The 23,175-nt window shown below is 34.1% G+C and overlaps 1 pseudogene; it reads right to left on the bottom strand.

The window, feature by feature from the left end:
• Positions 1-22,507: 22,507 nt before the first annotated feature.
• Positions 22,508-22,673, bottom strand: LOC141570317 (U2 spliceosomal RNA; annotated as a pseudogene).
• Between the last annotated feature and the right edge of the window lie 502 nt (positions 22,674-23,175).

Below are 23,175 nucleotides of genomic sequence, written 5' to 3'. Positions count from 1 at the left end.
ATAAAAAAACAGTATGGTAGATAGTCCAACTATATCAATAATCACTTTGAATATCACTGGTCAAATGCACCAAGTAAAAGATAAATAGAGTGGATTAAAAAACAATGTACAACTATATGTGATCTATAAGAAACCCACTTTAAAAATGAAGACATATACAGATTAAAAGCAACTGGATAGAAAAAAATATACCATTCTAACACTAATCAAAAGAAAGTAGGAGTAGCTACATTAGTTTCAGACAAGGTAGACTTTAAAGCAAGAAAAGTCATAAGAGATAAAGAAAAGCATTATATAATAATAAAGGGGCAAATTCTCAAAAAAAAACAAAAAAAACAACAACAACAACACATAATACTCCTTAATGTGTATGCACCTAACAACAGAATGTCAAAGTACATGAGACAAAAACTAATAGAATTGCAAGGAGAATTAGGTAAATCTACTGTAACATTTATCAAAAATGGACAGATCCAGCAGGCAGGTAATCAGTGAGAAAACAGTTGAACTCAATACACCTTCAATCAACTAGATATAATTGACATCTATACAACAGCAGACTATACAGTCTCCCAGGTCCATTCACCAAGATAAACCACACTATGGGCCATAAAACACACCTTAACAAATTTAAAATAATAGAAATCATATAACGTCTTCTCTAACACCACAATGGAATTGATGTAGAAATCAGTAACAGAAAAATATTGGAAAAATCCTCACATATATGGAGATTAAACAACACACTACTAAATAACATATGAATATAACATAAAGAAGCATGCCTTAGCATGGTGTTAGGCTGGGATGTCAAGGTAGCATTATGTTGTAGAGAAGAAATTTTCTATCTTTCAATGATGGGAAAATGATCGTTGTTGGCCATTAATAATCTTAACCAAGCTATAAGAATGTGCCATGTTTTCTCGGTCCAACATTTCAGTGTTCCTCTTAACCCAGCTAGATTGCAAATGTATAATGTAACCAAATGGATTGTTTTTTACAACTCTGACCTATGCCACATTTACTTTAAAATTTAAAGCCCATATATTTTTATTTTGTTTGCAGCCTGATTGTCACACTGTACACCAAGTTAGCATATCAACTTATATGATGTATGGATCTCCCTCTAGTAATGTTTGATAAGGGACCAATATCACCTCTTTTTAATCACCTCCAGTGACAAACGAATTCATAAAGTAATTTCTTCTATTTTTAAATAGTTTTAATGAATAGCAGTTTAGTAGTTAATCATTAGTAGTTTTAGTAGTTTAATGAATAGTAGTTATTTTAATACCTATGTCATAAAAATAATCTGAAACTTGGAAATAGGCAAAAAAAAAGATTATTGGGTGTTCTTGCAGTTCAGTGCTGGGTGTGAATTTCTACTCTCTAGAATAATTTTAAAACTCTCTAGAGACATAGGTTAATTGTTAAATTTTTGTCTAGTAGAAATGCAAATTAATTTCTGCCTACTGTAGCAGATACCTCCAAAGGTTAAACTTCATGGTTCTGTTAAACATTAACTAATTATTATTATTATTTTTTTTTTTTATGTAGCTCAGTAGTTTTAGAGCTAACTTGTCTATAAATAGCTAGCTTTGCAAATGTTTTTTGGACAAGGTTTTACCTCTTATTGTTTCTTTTAATTAATATGTTGAATAACATCTTTGACACATGTTCATTTTATGTTTATAGTTGACCCTTGAACAACATGTGGTTGAACTGCACAGTTTACTCATACGGTATGTGGATTTTCTCAATAAATACCTGTATTGGTTTCGACCTATGTTTGGGAATCTGTGGATGTGAAGGAATTACTATACTCATTGATTTATGCCATTTTATACAAGGGAACTTGAATATCTGTGACTTTCGGTATCTGTGGAGGGATCCTGGAACCAATACTCCACAGATACTGTGGGACAACTTAAGTTTTGGGAGAGACAAAAGTTATATGCAGATTTTTAACTGTGTGGGGGGGGGCAGTTGGAGCCCCTACTCCCTGCAATGTTTAGGGGTCAACTGTTTAGGTGTCAACTGTATATGGAAGACATGATTTTATGTCTTGGGAAATTATACTCTAACATCCATTATGGTCCAGGTTCACAAAAATGTATTCTAAATAAATGGTTTCAAGTTTATTATTTATTAGAATCACCTGGAGAGCTTGTTAAAACACAGATGGCTGGGTCCAAAAATTTCAGAATCAGTAAATTTGGGTAAGGTCTAAGAATTTGCATTTAAACACGTTCCCAAGTGATAATGTTGTTCATACTGGGACCAGATTTTGAGAATTACTGTTCTAATTTATCATTTACTGTTCAGTTCTCTAATATTCTCTTCAAAATATTAAACATATCTAACAATACTCTTTGGAAAACATTTGGGAAGTTATATGACTATCATACAGAAACATAGGATCTTGTGATTTGCATATATAATTTTCCAACCACTTTGCCACATAACAAATTAGAATCAAATCCCCCCCAAGAATTTGTATCTATGCGTTGAATAATAAGAACCATTATTATTTTTACTATACAAAATATACAAAATATAAAAATTAACAAGTCTAGTGTTTTCATTTCTTCGTTGTATTTTCAAAATTCTGAGGACCTTCTTTGCACTTACATGATGAAAGGGATTCTTTATCTGTTAAACAGCAAGGATATTAGATGCTATTAATTTTTGTATTGTTTTAAAACTCGTATACTCCTGTTTTGAAAATAGGGAGATACAATTTTTTTCTCTCTTTAGTAGGGTCTCCTTTTACTGATAGAAGTGTATGAAAAAATCACTTGTGATTTCTGCCCAGAAGGGGGATTAGTTTCCAATAAATTTTGTTACCAATTACTTCTTACCATTTCCTAAACTTCATTGAGCTAAGAATCACCAAGATGTAATTATTAAAAATACGTATTCCTCAGCATCTCCCCCATCTATACCTTCTGAATAAGAATCTCCAAGAGAGAAGTTGAAGATGATCAGTTGCTTAATAAAGTTCCAGGTGATTCTAATTGTCAGGAAAACTTGAAAGACAGTGAGGGTGATCTAGGGTTCACAATGACTAACCACTTCCCCTAGAGAGTTCAACTGTTCCCAAACTTGGTGTCATTGTGGATCTTTAAAAATTACTGATTATTCTCACCCCTCAGTATTCTGATTCAATTGGTATAGAGCGCCACTGGGGCACTGGAATATTTTTAAGCTCTACCTACTACTGTTAATATGCAGCAAAGATTGGGAACCACTGACCCAATCCATGAGACTTGTTCCAACACATCTCTGGCAGTTTAAGGATAAGAAATTACTCTGGCTTCAGTATCTCTAAGATTTATATTGTACCAGCTTGTGAGAAGAGGAAGATTAAAAACCTCAAATCTATCCATTTCCTTAGAGCAAAAAAAGATGGTGAATTTGAATATTTACACTGACCTTTAGGTTGGTTAGTTTGTTCTGTCTTTTCATTATGGGAACTATGAATTATTCAACACACTGCTAATTAGTTAGTGGACTCTTTCACAAAAGAACCAGTGTAACTGGCAGTGAGAAACCACTTTGTTTTTGTCTTGGTTCTATCATTTAGTTGCTTACATGAAGGTAACTCTCTTCTCTGGGCTTCTATATCCTTTTATTTAAGATTGTACACTACTTGTAAAGACCTTCTTCATAAAATTATGGAGAGTTTAAAATTATGGAATGTCAGATATTTTGTGAAGTAAGCAGTGCTAATCATATGACGTATTATCATTCTCTTCTTGTGGCAATGATATTACTAAATAATCAATTTTATTATACTCACCACATTCTAATTTATTTTTCTTTTATAAATATTTCCAGAAGTAAACAATGCATACACAAGAGTGACAAATTATAAACACAGACATGGAGGGATAGTTTTTAAAATGAAGTGTTCTCAATAAATTTAATCTCCTAAATATTTTTAATGTTTGTGTGATTGATATTTGTATGATTACATTTATTATTATTTAAAATATTTGATATAAGAAAAAGTAAAATATTTGTCAAAAAGTTTCCTAACATCCTTATTCTATTTGATTGTCCTTTGACAAGTATTCATAATTTTTTAAATTGAATTTCAGCAAGTTTCTTTGAAATATTTACCCCTTTGGGTTCAGTTTGTTTTCACTAAATGATATTAACAAATATTGGGTCATTTAGTTTTTTGTTGTTTTTTTTTGCATTTGTATATTATATCCTGTTAAATTCTTGAAATCTACCTAAGTGAAATCTAGCAACATACTTTGCTCACTCTAAGTGAAATGAATGAATACATTTAGGACAGTTCCTCTTATCTTCATTTTCAATATTCTTATTCAACAGAAGTTCACTTGAGCCATTCCAGAAATCTCTTTATTTCAGTCTTTCAGGCAGACTGTGGGAATTAATAACCCTCTTAGGCCTATGAATTACTTCCCAGGCTCTGGTTCAGATCAATACAGTACTCTTCATCAGTACTGTGGTTCAAGGTTAGCTAAGTATAAGCCATTATTGTGCTTTTTCTTTACCATTTTCCCATAGGCCTTATTGAAGAGGATAGTTGTTATCTGGATCAAGATTCACCTATTCACAAGAGGACTGATTTAGTATTTCTTTTGAATACATCCAACTCACCAATATTTCATTCAAGTATGATAAATGTCCTTATGAAAAATTATAGAAACAAACAAACAAACAAAGCAAAACACGGTAGGCGCTGCTGACCCTGGATGATGTCCATTGGAAAGATTTTTGGACAAAGTGACATTTGAGAATGAATTTTTGTTAATGATATTTCCTAAAATGTGAAGATGGATTTTTTCCTTTAGTGTGTCAGAATTAATTATCTCTTGGGCAATACGGAATATTTTAAATACCACAAAATACCTCTAAGTTTCTAAGTTTGAGAATTTCATTTTTCTTTTGTAATATAACTTTCCTATAATCAAAAATAAAATGTAACAACCAAGATGAAAATGAAAATCACAGTGATTTGACTAAGAAATATTAGTACAAAATTGTTGCCTCGTTTGACATATATATATATATATATATATATATATATATATATATATATATTCATATGTCCATATGTATAATATACCTATATGTAACAATATTTGAACAATATAACAATTCAAATAATTTAGTAAAAATCACTGTTAATATTGGTAGATTTACAGAAGAATATCAAATGATTCTGCTTTATCTAGTGCTGTATAATAAAGAAGTTTATTCATTTAGGTGTGAAAAGTACATCAAATTAGTTAAGATTTTATCATTAATATCTTAGTCTAAATATCCAAATAAGTTATAAAGAGTCATTGATGTGAGAGCACACAGAGCTAGATAAATTGAATAATTTGAGCTTCTGAAAAACAGAAAGTGCAGTTTTAAAAGCTACTCAAGTTATTTAGAATTATGACCTTATGAAGGCATCATACGAAAGACAGCTTGCCCCTCCTTTGATCATTAGGACATCCAATGGACAGCCATGAATGACTTCTGAAGGATTTCAAGGGGAGTAGTAATACGGATCATTGCAAGCTGGTTGGACATGTCGAAGGTGTCAGAAAGCAAATACATGTACACACTATGTCTAACAAAAAACTAAAAGTACTTTGAGGATTGATGAGGAGTGAGTAATAAGTTTGATGCTTTTTTAGAAAAAACAAATCCAAATAGAAGTCGACTTAGGGAAGATTAAAAATATATAGTTGATTAGTTCCATTGTCTCAAGTCACTAGATATCTGACCAGATAGTTGATTCTGGCAGTTATGGCTCTTGCTGTTTTGAATCACCTTCTCGCTGCCTCAGTTCCTAAAGAGTATGTATGAAATACTAATGAAGAAAGTAGAAGAAAATACGCCCTAATTTGCTTTAGTTGGCTGGAGATACACAAAAAAGCAATGATGAGAAAGGGATATTGTAGTTACTATTGCGAAATACTTGTCCGGATGAAAGGTTTGGCAGGACGGAGAGCAGGAGAGTAAGGGTGAAAAAATGACAACAGTCCTGAAGTAAAAGAGAGAGTGGTCCATTGAAGTAAAGAAAGTCCAGAAATGCTGAAAAGCAGAAGCTAAGGGAAAATAATACTAGGTAAGGTTGACATAGCGGGAGCCAGGTAAAGCAATGCTTCTCAAACTACCTGACATGAAAGAGAATCCTCCTCCCTCTACACACACACACACACACACACACACACACACACACACACACCTATCTTTCAGGAACTAATTCTTTTTCAATATAATAGCAACGAATAAATAAAAATACATTAAAAATAAAAGCTTAAGTTATTGCTATTTATTAAATTATTAGATTCAATAAATATGAAAATATTCCATCAAATTAGTATTAAAGTCTCTAGATCTTTTCTCTCATTTTTGTATTTATCTTATCACAGTTCATGAACTCGCATGAGGCTTAAAGTGCAGGCCACACTTTCAGTATCAAAGGTTAACAAACATTTTCTATAAAAAGTCACAATGCTATAAGGTATAAGGTTTTTTGTTGTTGTTTTTTTTTTACAACTACCTAACTCTACCACTTTAGCTCAAAAGCTTAGATAATATATAAATGAATGATGTGGTTGTGTAACAATAAAACTATTTACAAAATCAGCCTGGCTGGATTTAGTTTGCCAATACTTGTTATTGTCTTAGAAAATGAAGAGGCTTTTGGATGCTATCCTATAGCCAACATGAAGAGAATGAAGAATACTACAATGAAAGAAAGTTAAAATTTGATTTGACCTTTACCTTGCTCACTCTGCATAATGAAACAAAAAAAGAAAAGCTTTCTAGAAGACAGGTAAGATATTATGAGACACAGGGACTCATGTGATAGCATTTGCGGCAAGATAACTATTTAAATTCAAGAGATGTTCAGGAAGTGTAAATTGATATAAGGTGATCAAATGTCTCAATTTTCCTGAGACTGAGGGTTTCTCAGGACACAAGATTTTCAGTGCCAATGTGTGGAGTAAGAAATTACTCCAATATTTCTGCCTTTAAAAAAATTGGTGGACTGTAATAATGGATATATGTCATTATACATTTGTCCAAACCCATAGAATGTACAACACTATGAATGAAGCCTAATGTTAACTATGGACTTTGGGTTCAATCAACGGTAAAAAATGTAACACTCTGGTGGGTAAGGGGACAGGCTCTGCATGTTGTGGGGGCAAAGGGTATATGGTAAATCTCTGTACCTTGCCCTCAATATTTTTGTGAATCTAAAACTGCTCTGATAAAATAAAGTCTTAATTAAAAAAATTAATGGGAAGTAGTGTCATTAATTAAAACAGAAAATAAAGGAAGAAGTGAGGGGGGCATAAAATGTTGCAGTTCCAGTTTGGAATTCACAAATTATCAACTACTTGAGAAATAAGCCTGGGACGGAGCAGTCGACTGTTAATATATGGTCCTGGATTTCATAAAGGAATACTAAACTAGAGATACATGCTGGGACATTAACAGCCTGTCAATGCCCACCTGCCAAAGACCACAAGAAACACACCTGTCATCAAATACCGCTAGGTTCCTTGACTTTTTACAGTGAAGAAAATCATACACCTTGGGGAACTGGGAAGTATGGCAGTTAGAGGATATAAGAAGGGCATGAGTTAGCAATTGAAAATTAACATTATTAAAGATTTAAAGCTTTAGTCTGTTTCACATTTTAAATTTTTTGTGTGTGAAGTGATTTCAAACATGTACAAAGAAATATGTTCTGGGTTGAGCACTTTTAGAAAACAGGGCAATTCTATGAATGAGTACCCTAAAAAGTCTTATCTAGGAGGTGGAAGGAATGGAGTAGTGCTAGAGCTAATTGGTAAAGAAGCAGCAGTCACTCATATTAACCTGGGGTGGGGAGGGGGTGTTGGTTTTTTGTGTGGTTGCACAGTGTTTTAGCTTTTGTTGGCACTCCAATGTGATTACAAAATGGTCTTATATTTGTCTCATCCTATCAGTCACCCAGTGCCTTTGTTTTATGTTGGTATTCTATGAAATTGTTTATTTTAAATAGGGAACATTGTGGCCTCGTTTTTATGGTCAAGAGAAATATCAGCTGATAGATGTCAGGAGTTACTCTTCCCTTTCTCAAAATGAAAGCTGCTATTCAGAACTACGAGTATGAGCACCTCAGAGATTTCCTAAGTACAGTGAACAGATTGCAAAAAGAAAAGGATATAAGGTAGATCCTGAATTATATCATCAGAGCTTTGAAAACTCTATTTCCCCTCCTTTTTCAATCACTTGCCTTCCCAACCCCTAAAATCACCTTTCGGTCCTTGTGTAATCTAGAAAAGACCGATCAAATTTTTCCTCGAGTAAATTGAAAAAATTGGTTGATGTGAAGCCAGAGGACGCAACAGGAGACAGTAATATGACATTTCAAGCTCTTTTCAAAAGCAGTTATGTTGTTTAAAAAAAATCTAAAGATACAAAATCCACTTCTATCAAAATTTATAGCATAAGATGAGGCTTTTGATTGTTATTTCTGAGGACATTAAAAGGAGCATGGAGATCACTTGAAATAATGGTTGTGAAGAGTGCAAGAGAAAGCTGACTAGAGGAACACAGTAGAATATCAAGATATTGTAAAGGTTTGAAATGAAATTAATCATCATGCATTGGGCATCACTCAATTTACAGCCTCTTCCGTGGTTTGACAATTCTCAGAAGTATAGAATCTTAGAAGACAGTACATTTGGCCCTCATTTCAGATCTAGCTCTGCCTCCTAATTCTGGTCTTCTATTTCGAGATTTCATTTCAGACAGGCAGTACAGTATTGTTGTTAAAAGTAGAGATTCAGAGACCATTTCTTAGGGTTACAATCTTATGTTCACATCCTTCTTGATCTTTGACCTTGGGCAAGTTAACTAATTTGTGCCTCAGTTTCTTCATCTGTAATGTGAAGATAATAGCCTCGCAGGATTGTAATGAGAAGTAAACAAGTTACTACATGAAAATTTTATTAGTATGTAGTAAGTGCCTTTTAATCACTTGCTATTACTATTGTTTTTGTTGTTGTTTGCATTATTATTATCATTTTTATTAAGAATTAATCTTACCCAAAGAGAGATGTGGCCTTTGTCCGGGCTCCTGATAGGTAAACTCTGAATCCTTGGAATTTCTTGAGTTGTGGGAGTGTCTTTGTTATTCATAGTAGTCCATCAAACCACATCTGATAATTTATGCTAATGACATAACTAAAAATAGGGCCAGCCATATCCGATAATCTTAGGGTGAGGGCTGGCCGTGCAGAGAGACCAGCCATGTGATTATAGATTTGTGATGCTGAGGCATGTGATACCAGCCTGACCTCCGGGGAGGGAAGAGAACTGGAGATTAAGTTCAAACACAAGGACAATTATTCAATTAATCATGCCGATGTAATGAAACATCAATAAAATCTCTGGACACTGATGTTTGGGTGAGCTTCCTGAGTTGGCAATACTCCATTTGTGTGTTGCCACACATCAATGCCAGGATGGTAACACAGCCCTGAAAATATAGAAGCTCTGCGTTTGGGATCTCCCGTTCCCAGATTACACTTGATGCATCTCTTCCTTTGGCTGGTTTTGATTTGTATCTTTTGGCTGTAATAAAAGTGGAATTGTAAGGACAGCACTTTCCTAAGTTCTGTGAGTTGTAGAGAATTATGGAAACTGAGGGTGGTTGTAGGAACCCCCATCTTTGATCAGAAGGGAGGGTGGGAATTGTGGGACCCCTGGAATTGTGGCATATGTCTGAAGTTTTTGGCAAACTTAACAGTGTGGAAGGCTGTGGTCTTAATTTTGAATTTGGTTAACTCTTTTTAACAATTTATTATTTTACTATGTAGTAAGTACTACTTAACTGTTAGCTGTTACCATTATTTTTGCTGTTGCTTGTATGATTATTATTTTCAGATTCATATCCTCTTTTGCCTTGTGAAACAATGATTTGCACTTGAATTTGCTTGTGTTAAAACCACCGCTCTTGTGCCCATTTTCTATGATGCCTTGGGTGCCTAAGCTAAGGTGTTCTTGATGTGACATTCTGGGCTCTACCTATTTCCACTGTTATTCTTGCATCCTACAGTATGTTCTCCACTTAGCATTCAGAGTTATCCTTTAAAAATATAGGCGAGATAATCATTAGAAGAAAATGATTATCTTCTAAACAAAACTTTTTAATAATTTCTCGTATAACTCAGTACTGTATTCACACTTTTCACCAAGGTCTGCAAGATCCTTGGTAATATGGCTCTCACTTCCTGTCAGTGCTCATAATGTATCATTTCCCACTTTCATGCTTTACTCTAACAAGCTGAATTTCTTACTCCTCCTCAAACACATCTCCTGATTTCTGCTCAGTGCCTGTATACATATAATACCTTCTACCAGGAATACTGTTTTCCCCAGAACATTTCTATGATCCTCCTTTATATAATTTCAACTTCCATTACTGTCATTTTCTCAGAAAAAGCTCATAACGTTTGTGTTGAACTAATAAATTAATGGGTAAATGTGTAAATGAAGAAGATGAAAAAGAATTGAGTGAATAAACGAATGAATGCATTTCAGACTTGGTAATGAAAGGGGCTTATGAAAATCACGATCTTTGGAATGAGAACATTGACATTAATTTATGTACACATATACTGCATGTTCTTTTATGTAAAAAAAACTCAGGAAATATTACAGCCTGAGGCAAAAAAAAAGAAGATGGATTTGTCACTGAAGTAAGAAAACTATCAGTGAAGAAAATTAAAGCACAAGAATAAAACTTTGATTTTGTAAGGGGCATCAGTTGCAAGTTGTGAATAAAATAATAGCTCTCAAGTCAGATTAGTTCTAAGAGTGGTGTGATAGAACACATAACTACATACATATGCAATTTTGTATGAAATTGTGTTTTAAGTTGTCTTAATGTACATTACATAATAAACCACATTAAAATTTTAAATATAGAAAATGCAGCTTTGCATCTTTAATGATGTTAATTTCTTCATATTATATTTCATTTTTTACACAATTCCTTAAGATGACCTTAATTAGAATTAAGTCAACACAATTTCTAATTTACATAAAGAATATTTAACTATCACTCCTCTATAATTGTGATTGCTTTCATGCCATTTCGTTATATAAGATTGCTTTAACATTATCTTATATAAATATCAAAAGTTAATAAAGTATTTTATTGCAAACATTATGAATTTCCAAAATTCATATTGATAACACACTTATAAGAAAAACTCACTGCTGCTTTTGCAATTTTATGTATTTTTGATAAATATAACTAAAGTTAAGTAATTGCATTTATTCATTTTCCTTATGAAAACAAAGATAGAAATATGCTACTTATGACCAATTTCAGTCCTTGTGAATATTTACTGTAAGATTAAGTTTTGAAATAATAAAACACTTTCCTTTTAGGATGATAAAAAAGTTAATTCAGGGCTGGCCCGGTGGCTCAGGTGGTTGGAGCTCCATGCTCCTAACTGCGAAGGCTGCCGGTTTGATTCCCACATGGGCCGGTAGGCTCTCAACCACAAGGTTGCTGGTTCAACTCCTCGAGTCCCTCAAGGGATGGTGGGCTCTGCCCCTTGCAACTAAGATTGAACACAGCACCTTGAGCTGAGCTGCCTCCCGGATGGCTCAGTTGGTTGGAGCGCGGGCTCTCAACCACAAGGTTGTCAGTTCAACTCCCACAAGGGATGGTGGGCCACACCCCATGCAACTAGCAACAGCAACTGGACCTGGAGCTGAGCTGCACCCTCCACAACTAGATTGAAGGACAACAACTTGGAGCTGATGTGCCCTGGAGAAACACACTGTTCCCCAATATTCCCCAATACAATTTTAAAAATAAAAGTTAATTCAGAAAAACAATAGTATTTTAATGTTACATTTTATATTTTTTCAATTAAAACAACCCCATTTTGTTTCACTGAATAGCAAATGTTCACATAATTAATATTTTCTTACCAACAACAACAACAAAAATTTGCCAATTGTAAAAATATGAATGGACCTTGAGAATACTATGCTAAGTGAGATATATCAGACAAAGAAAGACAAATACTGTGTGATATTACTTATATGTATAATCTAAAAGCCAAACTGGGACTTCTGGTAAAGACGGTTGAGTAGGTAAATACTGTGGTTGCCTCATCTCACGATCACGTCAAAATTATAACTAAACTAAAGAACAACCATCATTGAAAATTGCCTGAAATCTAGCTGAACAGATTTCTATAACTAAGGACATACAGAAGAAGTTATGTTGAGACTGGTAGGAGGGGCAGAGACATGGAATGAACTGGTCCCACATCTGTGTGTGGCAGTTATAAATCTGCAGTGATATCTTAGCTACAGAAGTCCACCCAGAGGAGTGAGGAGTTCCAGCCCCACACAAGCTCCCCAGTCCAGGGTTCCAGTGCCAGAAAGAGAAGTCCCCACAACTTCTGGCTGTAAAAACCAGCAGAGATTGTGGCTGAGTAATACTGAAGGCTACTGGAGTTACAGGTATTCCTCTTAAAGGACCCCAGCATGGACTTCCTCAGTGATTAACTCACTTGCTCTGAGTTCCAGCTTTGAAGCAGCAGCTTGAATAGCACCAGGGACATATGAGACAAGAACTGAATTGTCTGGCTTCAGAATGAGGGCTGGAGAGGCAGATTACTTCCAGATAGAAGGACTAGCAGAAGGTATTATTCCTTTGTTGAGAGCCCCCACCATCTGAGTCTTCATCAGCCTAGCTGACAGGGTTAATCCCAACGTGGCAATTCCAGGCCCCACTTCACCGCACTTACAGGCCCACCCAAGATGCATCCTTAGCTTTTCCATATAAATGATCAATCTAGGCTCATGCTTAAAATCTCTCAAAGGTTACAAACCCAAAAAAGCAGCATTAATGTCACATGCCCCATACCTCTTGGTAACCAGCACCAAGCCCAGCACTAGTGTCAGCTGGCCTCAGTCCACAGTTTTGCCTCTCCCAGATACCTCTAAGACCAGCACAGTGGTGGCCAGCTGCAGATTGCTTTGTGGCTAATTCCAGGTGGCCCGGAGCAGGGAATGGGTTGTGGCTGAACTTCAGCTGAGATGGGGTCTCTCTCAGGAAGCCCCAGAGCCAACTCACCTAGCAGCCAGATTCAGACTGAGGTGGATCACCACCCAGCTGCCTCTGTGGACAACACACTCAAAGGCTAGATTAGGAAGACACCAGAGCCCTGCTAAAGCTAATCCTGCTCTGTAGGGTCAGCCCCTACACAGCAGCTACTCTACTGTAGTTATGACCAGTCCTCACAGTCAATCAACCCAAGAGTCAATCCCTCCCATTGACATGCAAACAGCAACCAAGGCTCAACTACAACAGGAGAGCACACAAAACCCACAAAAGGGACACAGCTGGAACACTCAGGTCAGGTGACCAGGGAGACTGTGCCACTGGGCCCCACAGGACACATTCTACATAAGGCTACTCTACTAACACTGGGAGACATAGAAGATCTACCTAACACTGAGGAACAAACACAGGGAGGCAGCCAAAATGAAGAGACAAATAAACAAGTATCAAAAGAAAGAACAGAACAAAACCCCAGAAAAATAATTAAACAAAATGGAGACAAGCAAACTACCAGATGTAGAGTTCCAAACACTGGTTATAAGGATACTCAATGACCTCAGTGAAAACTTTAACAATGAGATAGAAAACATAAAAAGAGACCAATCAGAAATAAGAATACAATGACTGCAATGAAGAATACATTACAGGAAATCAACAGTAGATTAGATGAAGCAGAGGATCAAATCAGTGATTTAGAAGATAAGGTAGTAGAAAACAGCCATTCAGAATAGCAAAAAGAAGGATTAAAAAAAAGAGAGAGAGAGAGAGAATAGTTTAAGGGGCCTCTGGGACAACATCAAGCTTACCAACATTTACATCATGGGGTACCAGAAGGAGAAGAGAGGAAACAAAGAATTAAAAAAACTGTTTGAAGAAATAATGACAAAAAACTTCCCTAACCTGATGAAGGAAATAGATATACAACCTCAAGAAATACAGAGCCCAAACAAGATGAACCCCCAAGAGGCCCCACAAAAAAACACGTCATAAGATGTCAAAGCTGAAAAACAAAGAGAGAATCTTAAGCAGCAAGAGAAAAGCAGTTGGGTATTTATAAGGGAGTTCGCATAAGACTGTAATCTGATTTTTCAACAGAAATTTACAGGCCAGAAAAGATTGGTGCAAAATATCCAAAGTGATGAAATGAAAGGACCTACAACCAAGGTTACTCTAACCCAGTAAAGCTATCATTTATAATCAAAGGACAGGTAAATAGAGTTTCTTAGACAAAAAAAAGCTAAAGGAGTTCATCACCACCAAACCAGTATTACAAGAAATGTTAAAGGGACTTCTTTAAGGAGAAAAAAAAAAAATTAGTAAAAGGTGAAAAATATGAAAATAAAATGGCAATAACTACATTTCTATCAACAATTACTTTAAGTTTAAATAGATTAATGCTCTAATCAAAAGATACTGGGTGACTGAATGGATAAGAAAACAAGACCCTACATATGCTGCCTGTGTATGTCTTTTGATCTGCTCACTTCAGATCAAAAGACACACACAGACTGAAAGGAAAAGCATGGAAAATGATATTTCATGAAAGTGGAAACAAACAGACAAACAGAAAAGCTGTGGTAGCAATACTTATACCAGATAAAATAGACTTTAAAACAAAGGCTATAACAAGAGACAAAGAAAGACCCAGTAATCCACTTCTGGGTATTTATACAAAGAAACCCAAAAAACTACTTTGAAGGGATATGTGCATCCATATGTTCATTGCAGCATTATTTACAATAACCAAGATATGGAGGCAACCTGGGTGTCCATCAGTAGATGAATAGATAAAGAAGAGATGGTACATATATACAATGCAATATTACTTATCCATAAAAAAAAAAAAAATGAAATCTCGTCATCTGCAACAACATAGATGGACATAGAGGGCATTATGCTGAGTGGACAAATTCAAACAGATAAAGACAAATGTCATATGATTTTACTTATATGTGGCCTCTAAATAACAACATAAATGAATAAACAAAACAGAAACAAACTTATAGATACAGAGAACATTTTGATTGCTGCCAGATGGAAGGAGGGCTTGGGGGATGTGTGAAAAAGTGGAAGGGATTAAGAAGTGCAAAGTAGTAATTAAAAAATAGTCATGGGGATGTAAAGTACAGCATAAGAAACATAGTCAATAATATTGTAATAACTATTTATGGTGTCAGATGGTTACTAGATTCACTGTTGTGAACATATCATAAGTTATATAAATGCCTCATCACAATGTTGTACTCCTGAAACTAACATAATAGTGTTTGTCCATTGTAATTGAAAAATTAAAAAAAATTAAAAAATAAATAAAAGTATAATGTTAAAAAAAAGTCATACTTTAAAAACAGGAAGTAAAATGGTGGTTACCAAGGGATGGAGGTTGGTGACATATGAGAGATGTTTAAGGTTACAAACTTGCAACTGATAGATAAATAAGTCATAGAGATCTGGTGCACAGTATAGTGAATAAAGACAAAAATACTGTATTATAATCATCAGACTTGCTAAGAGAATACACCTTAATTATTTCCAGCACAAAAATAGAAATGATAAATTATGTGACATGATAAAGGTCTTAACAATCACTACAATAGCAATTGTATTACAATATATACATGTATCAAATCCACATGTTGTACACCTTCAATTTATATAATGTTATATATCAAATATATGTCAATATGAAAAAAATTTTAAAAAGAAAATTGCTCCAGCTTTATAAAATGTATATTTGAAAAGTGACAACATGGAGGCAGCTGTGCTGATGTGTTAGTACCCATGTATTTAATAATCTAAAATTTATAAAGTTTATCTATTATATCTTCAGTCTATGAGAGGCATGACTATTTTACAAAACAAAATTTGTAAACAGGTTTTTGGGTAAACATTTTATTTTAATATTGACAATATCTAATGTATATCAGTAGAAATACATATTTTATTTGCATAGACCTCACAAAATTTTCATTTGAAATAGAAAGTAATTATAAATGTAATACTGTTTAACTAAAAACAAAAATGTCAATATATACTTTTCCAAAATCCTAATAAGAAATTTAAAAGAGGAAAACTGGTTTCACTTCTCCCTTTACTTTTAATCTATCCAATCTGTCTCTCTAGAATTAACCATTGTTATGAGTTCTCTGTGATTCTTCCAGATATTCATTCCATCCATCCATGCATTCATTCATTAAATAAATATGTATTGAGCAATTACTATGTTTCTAGCCACTGAGCATATAGAAGTGAACAAAACAAAGTATGTCATAACTTTTACATTGTAGACAATGAGGCAACATTAACAAATTAAACTAATGAAAATGAATGTCAGTAAAAATTCGATGAAGAAAAAAATGAAGCAAATGAAAGGGACAGAATGTGTTGGAAAGCTGATTTTCAGTGAGATCTACAGTGTTTTCAAGGCCTCTCTGAAGGAGGTACCATGTGAGTACGTACCTGAATGAAATGAGGTCCATGAAATGTAAGGGAAGAGTATCCTATACAAAAGGAACATCAATTTATACATCCCGTAAGGGTGAATAGATGTTTTACTTTATGCCAGGTACTGAGAGGTAATAGAAGCAAAGGTAGGAGAAACATCTAAATCCAGCCCTCGGTAAGCTCACCAGGAAACCACCTAGCAACACCATGTTAGCGTTGCCACGATAGATCTGCAAGGTGCACGGGGCAGGCTAACCAGATAAGGGCAGGTTTTCTGGAGGCAGTCAAATGTGGCAGCTAAAAGGAAGGGTGTTCATGCTCAAGAGGCAGGGTTTGAATTCCAGCTCTGCTACTAATGAGCTAGGTCTCCTCACATAATTACTTAACCTCTTGGTGCTTCTGTTTCCTTATCTGAAAATGGGGTTAATGCCAGTACCTACCTCATTAAACTGTCATGATGATCAAATGAGTTACTTTATGTACACCATTTAGGACTGTATTGGCACGTATCAAGTACTCTATAAACGTTAGCTAGTAGTTGTAGTAAGAGGAGTAGTAGCAGCAGTAGTACTATTGTTACTCATTTTTATATCCTGCCTCTTAGAAACTGTAACTGGAAAACTTTTCAGATTAATTCCCCTCCCCACCAAGGACACCTCCTAAGGAAATAATATGTTAAAAATCAGAATCAGTGAAAAATAGGTGAATAGTGTATAGTTTGTTCCGTTAACTTTGCCCTCAATTAACAAAATTATAATGGCTGAAATTATAGAAAAATAGAAGACAAAAAGATAGATGGGTATGTTGGCTGTGTCATCTTGTCTTTCCTGTTTGTTGCAGCAATGTCACTTCTCACCTTTTAGTCAATGGAATGAAATTCAATGAAAATTATATTTTAAAAAGTAAAATTACTTATTTGATAAAATAATGCTCTACAAACCTTCTGATGTGTCAGGGTGATGTAAAATAAATTAAATATTGGCACTGATTTTTGTAAAGACTGGACTTTAGCCTCCTGTTTTTTCTTATTTGATTGTCTCTTTCTTTCATTTAATTTCTTTGTAGGGTTGCTATAAAGTTGTAGAGTGTGAAAGGAAAAGAGAGTTATACATTTTTTTAGACTTCCATGGGTATAAAACTTGGATGGATTAACATCTTTTTGAAAAGACCTAAAAGCGTTGCCTGGCATGACGGATTGACCTCAGTCACAGCATTCTGTCAAGGGCAGAGATAACTATCATAAACGTGTAGGTTCAGTAGTAGAAGCTGTGCGACTATAGCCGTCGTAATAGAATGATTTAGCGGTTGGGTCCATTGGCAAAGGGCCTACAGCTCATAATATGAATATCGGCATGACATGAAGTCATAAAAAGGGTTTTCACTCAGGTTCATGTCTGAGTACCTCACAGTGTTCTCCGCCATCAAATTCCTCTTTCTTTTACCATAGTCACAAATCATAAACCTTACCTTTCTGTTCATCTACCATATCGCTTCTGTTCAGTTCCTCCTTTCCCAAACCTGCCCTGAGCTCTGTCTTCATTTCATTTACTGATATTTCAGATTTCTCAGGGAAAACAAAAAGAAGACATAAACAGAAACACTATTAACAATTAAGCAATTTATGTGCAAGTACCATATCATTGCATTTCTCAACTTCATTTGGAATACCATTTAAATTAATTTTGTTCATAAGACATGTATAACATGGGTAGAAAGGAAGTTTGGATTACACTTACTTATAGTATATATGTATGCACATTCATATGTGCACACATATGCAGGAGCGGTATCCTAGCACATCCTCGAAGTGCATTTGTGGTTTCCGCTGTATAACTTAGGAGGCTGACTCTCTGACTGTTCCAAGATTCTACAGTCTACCTGATATCCTTTACTACAATCCTATTTTTCTAATGAGACAGGGCCTTATTCTATTGTTTGCAACTAAGAATATCTATTGATACTTTGAACAATAAAATAAAAATTAAAATATTAAAATAAAAAACACAAGCTATTTCAGCTTTTCGGCACCAGAACGAATCAACTAACAACCCATTATCACTTTTAATAACTATTATTGTCCTCTTTATAATCACTTGTCATTCTAGAATGGAAAAAAAAATTACAGGTATAAGATAATTTCTTTTTTCAGTCTTTTTAACAAGATGTCATGCAATTATTGAAAGAAATAGTATTGTGCCACCCAATACACAGAATAACTTTCATAAGCAGGAAAAGTATTAAACTATAATGACTAAACATAGTGATGAAACAAAACGTCAGTGAGGAAAGAAAGAAGATGTAATGTAGGCAGAGCAAGCCCTTTCATAGTGGAAATTGAGTGACTCAGCATCGGAAAAAGCAATGAAATAGTGCCCTGTTAGGTCAGCCAGAGTACTTGTCATTGAGGCTGCAAAGGTCTTATTTCACCCATCAGTATAAATGTTTCACAAGGTCAGGACTTTTTACCTTTGATTTAGTTGGGGGCTAAAACCAATTATTTAAGACAAAAACAAAAACAAAACATTTCAAAATAGAAATCTTTTTTTTTAAATCAAAGAAGTTAACGAGCAGGCAGAGTGGATGGGAATCTGAGATGGCAGAAAGGTTTCAAAATCAATAAGAAAAAAGGGACTTTTTATTTGGCCTTTAAATAATACTTGGCATAAGTTCACCTTGAACAAAGACAAAAAGTTGGTGTCAGAACCAGTTCTCAATCACTGATTCACTCATCAAACATTTATTCAACGCTGAGTATTTCCCTCACAGTAATGCAAAGCTCAGAGGCTTAAAAACAAATGAATCTCTTTCTATCTTCAAATAGTTACAGTTAAGGGAGAAGACAAAATGTCCATCAGTGAATTTAGTGAGACACTTAAAATGCTCTAGCAGAGGAGTGTGATGAATGAAGTAGGGGCCCCAGGGATATGGATGTCTGAATGAGACTGGCTGGATGGTGGCTAGCCTGGAGAAGAGAGCTAAGCATCGTGTGAATATTTCCCCTTTCTCAGGATTGTTCTTTCTTTTCCTTTATCGTTATATTTCTTTTCTGTTAGATAATAAAAGAGTTAACAAAATGGAAGGAATGATAAAAGAAATTTATCAAAGTAGAATCAGAACTAGGTATTCATTAGTATTTAGAATATATAATAGAAGTGTTATTAAAATTATAACAGAACATATAATAAAATTAGCATTTGCAGCCAGATAAAAATAAAATATTGTTCAATAGGTGATATTTAACAACTGCTAAACATTTGGGAAACTCTTTAGCTACATTTCTAAAACATGTCATGCACCAAAATATATTACATAAATTAAAGCGCGAAATTCTTACTAAAACAGCAGGGATAGAGGTGAGCAAGGGAAAGAGTAAGTCTATTCTTTCATTTATTGTACCAAGAAAAATACAAGTGTACGTCTTATTCTATTTTTTCTTTGTCTAGTACTTTTTTAGCTTAAGAGATCAAATAAGCTAATATTACTCCCACATAATGTTTAAAATTATGAAAAAATCAGAAATTTTGTTTTTGTAGCATGTTTTGTGGTTTTATAGCATATCAGCTTGAAGATAACTTCTAATATCTTTAGGTAACTTAAAATACTGATATTAAATTGAGTAAATAAATCTATAATCCTAGTTAATTCCTAAGATACCATACTGGAATATTCTTTACTAAGCATAATTTTAAGTTTACATTACTTTTGTTCCTTATCTTTATGTGATACAGAGAGGCTTTTTTGGGTCATGTTCATGAAAGTCTGCTTTTGCCTTTTTAAGAAGATGTGAAAGACATGTGAATGGTTGTAGAAAATTGTGTCATCTGTATTTGCAAGCTCTGCTCCTCTGCAAAATTGTTTGATCATGACAGACAGTTCTTAATTTTCCACTCCTCAGGTTTCTCAATAAAGGAGAAATCAGTTCTTTTGATTGAATTTATAATTAATATAAGTGATAGAGACTATGCTAGGAGCAATAGTAACAGAGAAACACAACTGTATGCATTTTGTCTTAAGGCAGAGGTTCCCATACTTTATGGTCTCCAGAACTCCTTATATTCTAAAACTTAGTGAGCATCCCAAAGAGCTGATTTTCAAAAAAAATAGCTTATAACTATTGATATTTATTACATTAAAAACTAAAACTGAGAAAACTTCAATATATTTATTTATCGATTCATTAAAAATAGTAACATTGAATAGTAACAGTGAATATAACATTTTCATAATAATGTTTTATGTTATACATACGCATATGCTCGTATAACAGAATATTATTATGAAAATAGTTTTAACCTCATTAACTGACTGAGAAAGTATCACTGTCCTACATGCCAATTTATTCTAGAATATAGAAGAGCATAATTAAGACCAAAACTTGTAAATGGAATTTTATTTGTCTCTACCCATAATACCTGAGTCTAAAAAGAAGCCATGCAATGTGCTAAAATTTTGTCAAAGCTTCATCAATTTTGAGGTTCTTGGTTCCTTAGTTTATCCATTAATGTCCTCACCTACTATATGAAAGGTTATTCTTTACCTTCTGAGTCTTGTATAGTTGTTCAAGAGTCATGATTTCATAATTTTACCTTTTAAAAAATATTCTTTAAAAACCTTCAATAATACAGTAAAAAAATTTAATGATGCAAAGGCTATTTCTAATATAATAAGTTTTAAAAATGGGTTACAAATAGTATTTAGATTAGGATGCCACTTTTAAGCTTTACCCACAAAATAAGCACAGGCACATTTGGCCATTCCCACCAAAGGAAATCTCTAACCTGCCATATTTTCTCCACAGCCTGGGCTAATTCCACCATGTTATTATGCTTATTCTCTTCCTCCTTTTCTTCTCATCACTGAACTTCCACATTTCCTCTTTCTTGGAGAGATCCCAAAGCTTGTTTTACATTATAATCTGTGTCTTATACTGGCCCATCTTGTTCTTGCCCTGGCATCTTCTTTCACAGCCCAAAGGGTCATCAATGAAAGATGCTGATAAAAATGATAATGATGACAATGATGAAGATGAGGACAATGATGACAACTCATGTGAATTGGAATTGTGAGCCAGTTACTAGCTAAAAAGCTCATATCACTCAATTTTAAAATCAACTTTCAGGGACAGAAATTAATACTTTGCCTGTTTTACAAATGAGACCAAATGATGTATTGACATGTCCAAAAGGTACAAAGACAATAATACCAATGAGCTGGAATTTGCACCCATGTAGTATGACTCCAAAACCCATCACTAAGATATTTTTCTAAAGAAAGACAATTGTTTTCCTCAGAGCAGTTCTATCACCAGATTTCAAAATTGAATTTTTCTTTCATGTTACAAATTTTTGCATCTATATTAGGAAGCGATCAAATAATTCCCAATGGAGGACAATAGTGATAATTGATTATGTATTATTTTCCCTTCCCTATACCTTTAAATTTTCCTATAGTAAAATATATTGATTTTTAACATAAACAAGAGGAAATCTCTTTAAAAGCTAGATTAAATAAATTTGACCAAGGCAAATTTTTCCCAATAGAATATCTTGAGTGATGATATACCTAATATTATGGAAATAGGATTTAGACAAATCTTTGAGTACTTTCTGGACTCCTGAGTATATTTTTTTCCAGTCATGTAAAAAAACAAAAACCTTTTTTTAAAACAACAACAACAACAAAGAAAAGCGCTTCAAATTTTACTCAACTTTTTACATAACAAAGTTGGAAAATCAAAGCCAAAGGAATAATTAAATTTTGATCAATGCATCCAATTTTAAAATCCTTCCTATTGCCATTGCTAAAATGGTTCAAGAGCTCCACACATAAATGTCTGCTTTTTATCCACAAGAGATCATTATACTACATTTTCACTTGTGGAACCTCAAAAAATTGTCTAGTGTTCAGCTTAATTTTCCTCCCCATCCATGGAAAGGCAAATTATTTTAAAGTGAAAAGAAATACCTTGAACAAATGTGTGTGTGTGTGTGTGTGTGTGTGTGTGTGTCTCAAACATGAAAAGAAAATTTTATCTAAGGTGTCACTGCTGTAAAATCCCATTCTGCACTTGATCTTAGCCAAAAGGCCGAGAAGCGATGTAAAATCCCATTCTGGACTGTTGCAGCTCTAACAGGCAGCACGTACCCTCCTCCCCCAATGGGTGAACATTAGCCTCTTGCCTGTGAATTTATTTCTCCATGTTTCTGTATAATGGCTCAAAGCTTGTGCTTATGATACCATTTCCACTTCATATTAAAGATACTAATACAGTGGTGGTTTGAGGTTTATCTAAAATAATACAGAAATACACCATATACACAGCCTGAAATTGAATAAATATCATTCAGATAAACTTAATTGTTCAGATAATTCTTGTTGTACAACTCTTGATGTTACGAAAATCTACTAATGGTAATCAATTGCAGTTTTAAATCAAGGAGCTAGGGCTTGTTTGTGAATTATATCTATTCATATTTTTTCACATAAGCTATTACCCTCAATAATTGAGACCTAAATATGTACATTAGAGGCCTATAGTCAGAATATTTTTGTTTTATTATTTTAATCTGCTAGGAAACTAAAAGAAACAACATAAAAAT

The sequence above is a fragment of the Rhinolophus sinicus genome, linkage group LG02, assembly GCF_036562045.2.
Source record: "Rhinolophus sinicus isolate RSC01 linkage group LG02, ASM3656204v1, whole genome shotgun sequence".
Lineage (NCBI taxonomy): Eukaryota > Metazoa > Chordata > Mammalia > Chiroptera > Rhinolophidae > Rhinolophus > Rhinolophus sinicus.
The sequence above is the reverse complement of the archived record's forward strand: the minus strand, read 5'-3'. Positions and strand labels throughout refer to the sequence as shown.